This window comes from Cucumis melo, chromosome 3 (genome assembly GCF_025177605.1).
Source record: "Cucumis melo cultivar AY chromosome 3, USDA_Cmelo_AY_1.0, whole genome shotgun sequence".
In the NCBI taxonomy this organism is placed as follows: Eukaryota; Viridiplantae; Streptophyta; class Magnoliopsida; order Cucurbitales; family Cucurbitaceae; genus Cucumis; species Cucumis melo.
The window spans coordinates 18,337,122-18,348,997 of record NC_066859.1 but is presented as its reverse complement, the minus strand read 5'-3'; positions in this window follow the sequence as shown (position 1 = coordinate 18,348,997).

The window sequence follows — 11,876 nt, the reverse complement described above, 5'->3', positions numbered from 1 at the left end:
AAGATGGAATTTTTTGTTCTAGATGCATCTGGTTTAACTACTAAATTCTCCAGTAGTCTATCTTTGACTATTTGAGGTACAAGAATAAAAAGAAAAGAAAAAAAAAATCTTACTAAGAAGTCAAACAACTCTTCATTGTAGAAGTAGTTTTACTTCGTTCATAAAACCACTTTTGCAATACATCGCTAATTGAACTAAGTATCGTAGCCATAGATAGTTCTCTAAGATCTTTAAACACTAAATTTACACTTTGTGCACAATTTGATGACATCATTATGTACCTTCGTCTACGTGAATATGTCTGAGACCACTTCTCAAAACCAACACTACTTAGATAATCTCTGATATTTGGATAAAGTGACTCCATGCATCTCATGTGGTACTCAAATTCATCGATGGTGTAGGCATAAGCACAACTAAAGAAATATTTATCAAGTAATGGATCCTTAAAATGGAGTTTCAAGTTACTCAAAAGATGTTTTATGCACACATAATACTCAACATCAGGAAACACTCTTAGAACTCCTTTAGGGATGCTAAGATGCCTATCAGAAACAATGACTAAATTCACTTTAGAAAACTACCTCGTATCTTCTCTAAAAGCCATGTTCATAATACATCATTTTCATAATCTACAATGGCAAAAGCAAGAGGGAAAAATTGATTGTTACCATCTTATGATGAGGCTGTTAATAGGAAGCCACCAAGCTTACACTTCTAAAATGTCCCATCAATAGAAATAATAGGTCTACAATATTTCACCCCTCAATTGATGCACTAAAAGTCATAAAGAAAAACTTGAAATGACCGCTATCATCCATTTCTAAAGAAGTGCATGTACCTATAATAATTATAAAACAATTTCTATCAGCATAAACAAAAATTAACAGAAAGAATGTGATAGATGCTAATATTTGTCTATCTAGATAGACTGTGATATTAGTGTATCCATATCTATCTGCAAATGAGTTTAAATTTGGTATGTAAAACTGATCATACCTGGGTTAAATTCAACAATTTACCAAAAAAGCTTAGAATCAATGCATACGATTCAACTGCGTCACCTTTTAATATCTTTACTATATGTTTTTTTGCCCTCCAAACTTTTTGGTAACTTATATTAACTCCAAGATTTGTACGAGCCTTATGCACAATCTCTTTTGGAATGGAATGATTAATAGACATGAACCTAAATCATCTATCAAATAACTACCAATCACCGTTGAAGAAGCTTGGATGTGAGAACTTTCGGCAGTACTAATGAACAATCATGGTCAAAAATGTATTTTCGTAGCATCCACAAATCACTCTTCTTATAATGAAATGCCCTAACATACCATTTTACAGTCTTCTTGCAGACATCTAAATTCAAGAGACCTCAAATTTGATATTGTTGTCCTAAATTGAAAGTTGTTCTTCATTGCTATTATGTAAAAATACTTTGAAAGCACTCATTTACTTCCAAATAAACTTTTTTCCTTCAAATCAAAATAATAAGAGATGTCTCTTATAACTTCATCATTTGAAAAAAAAAAGAAGAAGAACCTATATTCAATGACATATCAACATTCTCTCATACACTACTAAAAGAAGAAGATGTTCCCAAACAATTAACACTTACGGGCAACTAATAGATGTCACTAGTTGCATCTTTAGCAAAAGCTAAATACCAAGCAACATCATTGTCTTTCTTTATTGGCACCAAAGTTTGAACATTACTTTTACCAAAATCAAGTAAAACAGATAATTCTACTGATTCATTCAATTCAATTTGTTCACATGTCAAAGCAACCAAAGAATTAAAGCTAACTCGGATATCTACTAAAATTCCATACACTGAGTAATTCTCGTAAACATTGTAGTCATTCCATTGACTTCTATTAAAAAAAAACAATAGGAATAGACATTGTAATCTGTAAAAAAGAAAATAAAATCAAGTATTTAATGGTGATAAAAAGAATTAGATAGATATCTACCACATAATAAAAGAATGTACAAAACGATAAAAATAAACACAATGCAAAAATAAATAGACGATTGTGCAAAAAATATAATAAATGCTAAACGATCATTAGACAACGATAAGCGATCGTATAAAATAAAGCAAACAATCGTATAGAATAAGTTAAACAATCGTGTTGACTTAGGTACACGATCGTTTAAACACGATGATCATATTAAATATTGAAAATGATCATGTTCATACAGATAAACAAATGTTTTCATATAGGTAAGCAATCCTGTCTATATAGATAAACGACCATGTTGATAGAGGTAAACGATTAGGTAATTTAATGAAATTTATCATGAAAAACTTTAAACTATCGAACTTCATAATGAAATACAGACTTCTTACAGTAATTCTTAAAAGTTTTAAACATTTGAAACGGAAAAAACTTTAAAATTCTTACAAACAACAAACAACAAAAACGACATTCATACTGAAATATAAATTCTTAGTTCGACGTAAACGATCATTTAAAATCTTCAAACTAACGATCTTCATAACAAAATATAGAATGTCTTACATTAATATCTAAATATCTAAACATTTATCTTAATGGGGAAATATATAATTCTGAACGAAATTTTAAAATCAACTAATTCAGACAAAAGCAATATTTAGAATACTCACTGAAACCAAAATCACTAAGACGATATTGACAGAGTAATATAAACGATCTTGATTGTCCAAGATGACTAGAAGAAAAATGATGTTATCGAAGATGATGAATATGTGAAAGAATGTTGTCGAAAATTACGAATAAGACAAAGAATGATCAAGATGAAAGATATATAAAAGACGAGATGAATAGCTTAGAAATGATCATGAAAAAATCGGGAAGAAGAAGTATCAAATTTGAAAAATCGTTATAAAATAGTAAGGGCAAATATGGAATTATGACAAAATAATTACCCTTAATGGGCTTGTTATACGAGCCATAAATAGCTTTGTATTTTGTTATATCCATGAAAATTTCCCTAATTATTTTGGAAAAAGAATAATGATTAATTATTATGGAAGATAATTAATTGTTTGAAGATATTTTTATTGTGGAGGGAAGTTGATATGATTGGGTAAATAAGAAAAGAGAAGGAATTAAATTTATTTAAAAGGAAAATGAATAATTATATATTGAAATAAAATTATTGGAAAAATGAATGTAACGTCCAAATTTTTAAAGAGTTTTTATTAATTATGTTAAATTATTTGTGTGTTATATTAAGGATTGGAGCTAAAATTTAATTGTTGGGTTAAGATAATTCATGTTGGAATTTATGATATTTTAAAATAACTTATTTATTGGAGAAGATTTGGTTGACTAAACGAATTGAGGATTTAAGTTAATTTGGGATCTTGAAGGAAAAAATTGGTTTTGGTGGAATTGGATTTAATTGAGTATACATATATATATATATATATATATATATAATATATATTTAATTAATAACTTGTATTTTTGGTGGAATATGATTTTAATTATTTGCTTCGTATAAATAATTAATATGGAAAAGTAAAGTTAATTATATGACATAATATAATTATAATTGTTTAAAAAATAAGATAATCCATGAGGAGAGAAACTGCTAATTTGATTGGACGAGAAAAGATGATATATTTAGAATAATGGTTTAAATAAATATATATGTTTATTATATATTTTGGTGAGAGAATAATAATAATAATAATAATAATAATAATAATAAAAAGTGTTGTTATTATTATTAGGGAAACTTTCACACATATAACAAAGCTCATAAAGTTAGCCATTTTTTTAAATATTTCAGGTTTGCCTTTCCATCTTTCTTCTCCTCTCTGCGATTTTTTTATCGTCTTCCTTCTTTACTCTTCTTTTTTAGAAACGATTTCTTTCCATCTTTCTTGATTTGAGTAACCAAATCTGATTTTTTTTCTATGGTCTTTCTTGTTTTTCTCTCTCTTTTTTTTTTTTTTTGTTGTGTGCATGTCTTTCTTCTTCTTTCTTTATGTTGTTTAGATTAGGGTAACCAAATCTAAAAAATCGTGTATAAAGAATCTTTAAAAAAATCGTTTAGGTAAATCTAAACGATCGTGTACCAAATTTTGAAAAAACATCGTTTAGGCAAATCTAAACGATCGTGTACCAAATTTTGAAAAAAAATTATTTAGATTTGGCTATCACGATCGTGTACCAAATTTTAAAAAAAAACGTTTAGATTTGGGATAACCAAATCTAAACGATCGTGTAACCCAATTAATTAAATGATGGTGTAACTAAATTAAACGATAAAATTGAAAAAACAAATCCAAACAACCGTGTACCAAACAATAGCCAAATCTAAATGATCGTGTACCAAATATATTACGTGCATTGTTGACGGGACATTTTTGGAATTTTCCATGACGGGTCTGTGGGCTTTTTCTATTTTTAGAATTTTTCTACACAGTGTAAGTATTTTGCCACTTTGTATATTTTTGAAAAGACCCATTATTATTATTATTATTATTATTATTATTATTATTACTATTAATGGTTATAAATGCCTAAGATTTTGTGCATTTAAGAAATTTATTGAAGAAAGATAATGAGAATAAAAATATGTGTATTTATTAGCATTATACATATATCCTAAAAGGAAAGGAAATAATAATGATAAATATTATTATTATTATTTGGGTTTATAAATAACATTGGAATGCTTAAATTAAAAAAAAAAAAATTCTTCATCTTCTTCACTAAGATAACCCTTGCTTAGAGATTGGCCCCTTTGGCAAAGCTTGAAGATTTAAGTAATGAATTTTTCCATCAAGGTTAAAAGAATTTTAAAACCTCCATTTGGGTAGGCTTGGTAAGTTAAGGTAATTAAATTAGTATTTTGTTAGCAAAAATTATTAATTTAAGTTTTGAAGATTTAATCTTGGATTTTTTTCCCCAATCAAAGTTGAATTGGTTTTAACCTTAAATTTTGGATAAGTTAATTTGGGAAATTTTAAATGCTAGTCATTGGTAAATTTTATTAATTAAGTTATTGATTTTTCCCTTACTGTTTAGAATCTGCTTTAATTGGAAATTGACTGTCAGCAAAGAAAGTATTATTTTAGTTAATCTCAAAGTAAGAGATTCTACTACTGGACCTTCGAACTGAATTTAAGACACTGCATGGCTAGGAAACAGTTTTACTGTGTATACGAGGTCACTCGCACGAAAGGGGTGTTCCAACGAGACCACTCGCATGATAAGGTGTGTACCTACATATTATAGACATGTTTATGGAGTGTGTACCTATGATCACTTGCATGATAAGGGGTGTTCCTACGGGTCACTCGCACAATAAGGGGTGTTCATACGATCTCACTCACCTAGGTGTGTTTCATTGGATACATGATGCTATTATTACGTTTCTAACAGGAAGTTAACAAATCACCTAAAGGGATTAGTAGTGAGTCACTTACTGGGTATATTTATATAGTCACTATTTTCTATGTTTAATATTTCTGGCAAAGGTAGAGGATCTAGAAAGCTGGCAAGACTTAGGAAGGGTTCGTGATATGTCATATGGGAACTCAGTTTGCTTCCACTTTTCATTGTTCGTTTTTTCAGTATTTTGAGATTAAACATTTTTATCTATTTATTTTTATTATCTTTAAAATTTGTAAAACCAGCTGCACAGCATGTTTTCGTGGTGATTTTAATAAAAATTTATTTGTCATCTTTTCAAGAAATTGTCAAAATTATTATTTATCTTAAAGGTAATGACCTCAACTTAGTATAAAGAGTTGGATCGTTGCAGTCGCTCTTTCCTTCTCTGATCATCTTCTTCATCATCTTCATTCGTTCGTTCGTCCGTCTAAGTGTTGCTTGTGTTGCGTCGACGTCATTATCCTCGCCACGAGCTTCCGTTGATCATTCGAAGTCGAAACCTCCACGTCGTGTCGTCCTAGCTATCCTCGTATGTTACCGTTTCAGTCAAGGTCGAAGCTCCATGAAGTCGCGTTTTTGTCCATTGGCTTCAGTTGCGTTCATGCCACTTGCTCCATCAGATCCAAGCCAGATTTGAGTCACGCACGCCATTCTTCTTTTCCAGTCAAGCCACACTTGATTCTGTCTTGCACGTCATCGTCTAACTCACTTGATGCACTGCCGCTTCTGCCTCATTGTGAGTTTTGTGGTAAGGATGGAATTGTGGGTTTTGTGGTTGTTTTCATGGCTATTTTAAGTCTAAATGTTGAATTAAATTATTGGATTAATTGTTGATCCTTGAAGGTGTTGGTGTTGAGTTCATGAATTTCCAACAAGCTTGGTTTGGAGTTCGGTTCTCCACTACTTGAGTAAGTTTATGAAAGTCAAAAATGAGTGAATTAAATGAAAGGATTTTTTTATGAAAGTATTTGATTTTTTCGGTTTGATTATGTTTAGGTTGGTTCGTTTCGATTTTGTTCAAACAAGGAATTTAGCTAAGTTTGAGGTAAGGGACTTCTACTACTGAACTGATATTAAAGTTGGAATGCACTGACTGAGACGGTAGTTGGAATATATTGACTGAGATAGATTGACTGTTATGTGTAATTAGAAAGTATTTATGGTTTACAATATTGACTGAACTGAGATGGTTTGATTGTTATGTCGTAGTTTAAATTTATTGATGGATTGTACTACTGTGTTATGCTTTAATGTGTCTGTTTTGACTGGTTATGTGTAGAGAATGATTTGTTAGTGTTCAATGTGTGTTTGATGTGAGTATCATGGACTGTTTATAATGGAATAATGGGTAATTGTTAGTTTTATCTATGGGGTACCTTATAGGCACGGTGTCCTATGGGATCACTACATGTTGTACATCCTTTGGAATTACTAGATGAATACGTGTATCCTACAAGATCACTAGAATGATGGTGTATCCTATAGAATTACTAGACTAATATATGCATCCTACAGGATCACTGGATTGATAGAAGCATCCTACGGGATCACGAAATTAATACGTGTATCCTACAGGATCACAAAACTTTTATGTTGCAAGGTACCTCCTAATAGGAGGCAAACCATTTTTACCCCTAACAGGACCAGTAATGGGTCTCTTAGTGGGTATATTTTATACTCACTCTTTTTATGTTTAACTTTTTCAGGCAAAGGTAATACGAGAGGTAGACCGGTGAGAGGCAAGAAGGATTCGTGATCGGCATATAATAACATTTTCATTTCAAATGCTTACGCTTAATGTTTTTATTGTTTTTAGTTTTGAGGATTGAAAATGAGCGTCATGTTTAGGACATCTATTTTTCTTTTTTATGATTTTATAAATGATGTTTGTGAACTTTTAAATTTGTTTGCAATAGGGCTCGAACACAGTTTTTTTCTTATTTTGGATGTTTACTTGATTTTAAACAGATTTTTATGAACTTTTATGTTTAGATGAAGTGTCTTAATATTAAAGTACCTTAGCATGGTTTGAAAAGTTGGGTCGTTACACTGGGAGGGAGGACAAAACATTTAAAACATGGAGGACAAAACATTTAAAACAATAACACATTTAATTGAAATAAGTTTGTAAACACAATGCATAATCATAAACTTGAAATTCATTTCACAAACACAACGCAATTGACAAAAGTATGTGTTTCAAATCCAAAAACCATTTCACTATCTTAAGCAATTTCAAATATTTGAAATCCACAACTCTTAATTCACAAAGATTCTCTTTGAAAATTCATCTTTTTCTCTCATAAATCATTTCAACATAAATCATACTGCATAAATTCTCAATGTTTCACAAATATACCCATTACATTAGCTAAAATGTCATTAACATTTTCATTGTTGAGTTGCGACTGTGTGGAGTAATCTCAATGCATTCAACGGATATCACAATTCCATACATGTATAACGTGTCTTCTAATGTTAAATTACAAAGCAAGAACATCTTATATCAGATTAAGGCATCTCATACCAGATCGCAAAGCAAGTATAAGTCATCTTATACCAAATCACAAAGCAAGTATAAGGCATTATTCAACGAATAGGGTATCAAAACATTTCACGAAGTATAAATCATAATCCATTTTCAAAACATATACTGTTACAAATCGAATGGCAATATTAAATAAACATCAATACTTAAAGAGTTCAAATATGAGTTGAAAATTATTTTGGTTTTCAAAACATTTTAAAACGCACTACAAGAAGAAGGGGGTATGACGACACACAGATGCGTCAGTAGAAGCCAGGAATGCATCGATAGAGGCTATATCGACGTAGAAATGGACGTTGATAAGATCTTCGTGAGAAACACATCGTGAAAGGCTCTCCCAACACACGGATGGGACAATGTCGGCAAAGGGTTACTATCGACGCACTCTTCGTCGACATGGTCAACATGTCTGCAATGGGGAACTACTGATGCTTGTTAACGACGACGCAAATACCTTACTGCTGACGTCGCAAGTACATCGACGTCGTCTAGTACGCGGTGTCCGCAGAGTTATTTGATTTAATTTTTTTATTAGTTAAGGTAAGATCAATAACAAATTATTAAATTTCCAAATTTTATTAATTAACGTAAAAATTAATAAAAAAATTAATAAAATTCTTAATTGAATAACAATTAACGTAAAATTCATAAGAAATTATTAAAATACCAAATCAAATTTATTATTAATTCAAATATTAAAAAAGTACATGTTCGTAGGTTTAGAAATTACATGAATAATACAAAGTAAAAATGAAAACTTAAACATAGTTCTAAGTACTAACGCCAGTTTCTCCACTTCTGTACATTGCCTCAGCATTACTGTAGCTAGTATGAGCATAGAGACATGGACAGAATGTGCAAAGAGGAAAGTTGAACATTATTACGAGGTGCGTCTAGAGAAACACGAGGTTGCTTCAAATAGAAACAACCCTTAGTCTGGTGGTTCCAGAAAATTGATTGGGAAGAGAGAAGTAATAAATGACAAAGATCAATAATAGAATAGTAAGCCATAGAAAATTTTCTACTTGCATATTAAGTAAATGTGATTGATAGTTTTTTTAACAATCAATCATATTGACCTAATATGCAAGTGCGGAACTTTCTATGGCTTATCTATTTGATTCTCGATCTTATCATTTTCTGCGCCTCTCTTTCGATTCAATTTTTTGAATCACTAGAGTAAGGGTTCTTTTTGTTTGAAGCAAGCTTGGATTTTCCTCGACACGACTCGTAATAATGTCCAATACCCTCTTTACACATCCTGCTCATGCCTCTATTGTCATACTAGCTAAAATAATGTTCAACTTCCCTCTTTCTCTTTAAGTTCCTCCATTGCACATAATTCTGAAATGCACAAGTTTAATATCAAAAATACATACAATATACATTCAAAAGCATCAAAATATGCACTAAATAGAACAACCATCAAAATATGCACTAAACAGAAGCATCAAATTGTATAGAGACTAAATTATTATTTACTAATGTTTAAAGACTATTTTTTTAAAAAAAATTACAAATACGGAGACTAATTGTTTAAATTGAAGTATAATGATCAAAATATGAAATATCATTATACAATTTTATATGAAATATATAAGTAGACAAACAAGGGCATACATACAAAAAATGGAGTGGGCAGCGGTGACTCTCAACTTCTCTCTCAACGGTGACTCTCTTCCCTTCAAAGAAAGCTCTCGGCGATGACTTCTCTCTCGAAGGCGACTTTTCTCTCGACGGCGACTTCTCTTTCGACCTTCCCTTCCCCTCAAAGAAAACTTGACCTTTTCCCTTTCTCATTTCTGTGAATTACAGAATGAAAACTTCGGTTATTATAGAGGAACTCTCGACGTTTCACTTATGATGTCGACATAGGATCTTAAACCCACAACGTAGTCACTTATTGCATAATGCAAACCCTGTCAAAATCAGTCAAAATGTCACACATCTCGCGACGTAACCTAACCACGTCGGTAGAAGTTTGACTTTGCACGATGCCATACAATCTAACATCGGGAGAACTTTATTAAAAGAAGTCAAAATGTTACACATCTCACGACGTCAACCACCCACGTCGACAGAAGTTCGACCTTGCACGACACCATGCAATCTGGCGTCAGGAGAACCCTAACAAAAGCAGTCAAAACGTCATACATCTCACGACGTCAACAACCTACGTCGACAGAAGTTCGACCTCGCACAATACCATGCAATCCGACATTAAGAGAACCCTGTGAAAAGCAGTCAAAATGTCACACATCTTACGTGAACTACCCACATCGGTAGATGTTCGACCTCTCACGACTCCATGCATTCTGGCATCGTGAGAACTCTGTTAAAAGCAGTTAAACGTTGCACATCTCGCAATATTACCTATCTCACGTCGGAAGAGATCATTACTACTTAAAGGAAAATAAAATTCCTTAAATTAAATTGGAAAGTAAAACAAATGTTCATAATCAAAACTTCAAATACTCATTTAAAATCATAAATAAATAAATATATACAAATAGATCTAAAATGTAAGTTTCTAGCTCGGACCCTATCTAGTTTTAAAAGAGTAAAATAAATAAAAGTGCGTAAATATTGAAATCAAAATCTAATAACATAAGGTGGATGCAAAAGTGTTCCCCTTTGGCACGCCACAGTCACTTCTTGTCATTCACCAGCTTTCCTCTGGCATTACTTCTACCTCTACCTGAAAAATTAAACATAAAAGAGTGAGTATAAAAATATACTCAATAAGGGACCTACTACTAGTCCCGCTAGGTGACTGTTAACTTCCTATTAGAGTCCTGGAAAGCGGTACTCCTAAATTGGCACGTTCTCGAACATGTGTAATCTGTGATCCCGTATGAACATTTTTGGTCTTCGGTGAACCTAAAGTGACACCTAGGACAAAACTGGTCTTCAGTGAACACAAGGAACACCTATGACAAACTGGTGTTTAGTGAATCTCGAAAGAAACACTAAGACAATCGGGCTGTGAGTGACCCCGTCGAGTCACTGGTACATAACATCTCACACTGAACTGAAGATCCCGTCGGACTACACAATAAAAAAGATGGTGATCCCGAGGGACACCCATGTGGGTACGATTCTAATAGATAAAGCTAATAGTACGACCTAACCATAAAATGTAGCATAATATAACATCATAAACATGACATGAATATTAACCATAACATTCTTAATCATGAGATTAATAATTTATGCATAACATTAACATCAACAGTCATCATCAACATAACTCAGTCAGAACTAACTGTCATCATAAGCATAGACTAGTCATGACCACCAATCATCATAAATCATAAAAACATTATGCATGTTGACTACATTAATGTATAATGGAAAAAGTTACAAGCAAGCTCATACTTCAATTCGAAGGTCTAGTAGGAAAATTTCTTACTTGGAGATTAGCTTAAACCAAAATTAATCCTGACAGCAAGGTCAAACTTCCCAAGGAAAAATCCTAAACAATAGGGTAAATAACTAAGTTTAATGATTTAATTAACAGTTGCTTAAAGATTAAAAATCCAATTAATTCAACTTACCCAAAGTTGAGGTTGAATTCAATTTACCCTTAGTTGGAAAAATTCCACAGCTCAACTTCCAATTGATCTAACCAGTCATTTAAGAAAAATAATTCAATTTAATCAAAAATTAAATTATTTAGGGTCCAACCAAAACCTTCTTGGGCATTAACCAAAATCCAATCCACTTACCAAAAATAGGTGAAAAGGCCAAAAAAAATAAGCTTGGTTGCTCAAAATGGCTTGGCTAGAAGGGGAAACTGGCTAGGTGGTTCGACTTGGAAGACAGGACGGCTCGCGGCTCACGACTGGAGGAAGCAGACACGCACAAGGGAGGCTTGGCGCGGCTCAGATGCTAGCTCGGGTTCACGCGAATGGCTCAGCAGTTCA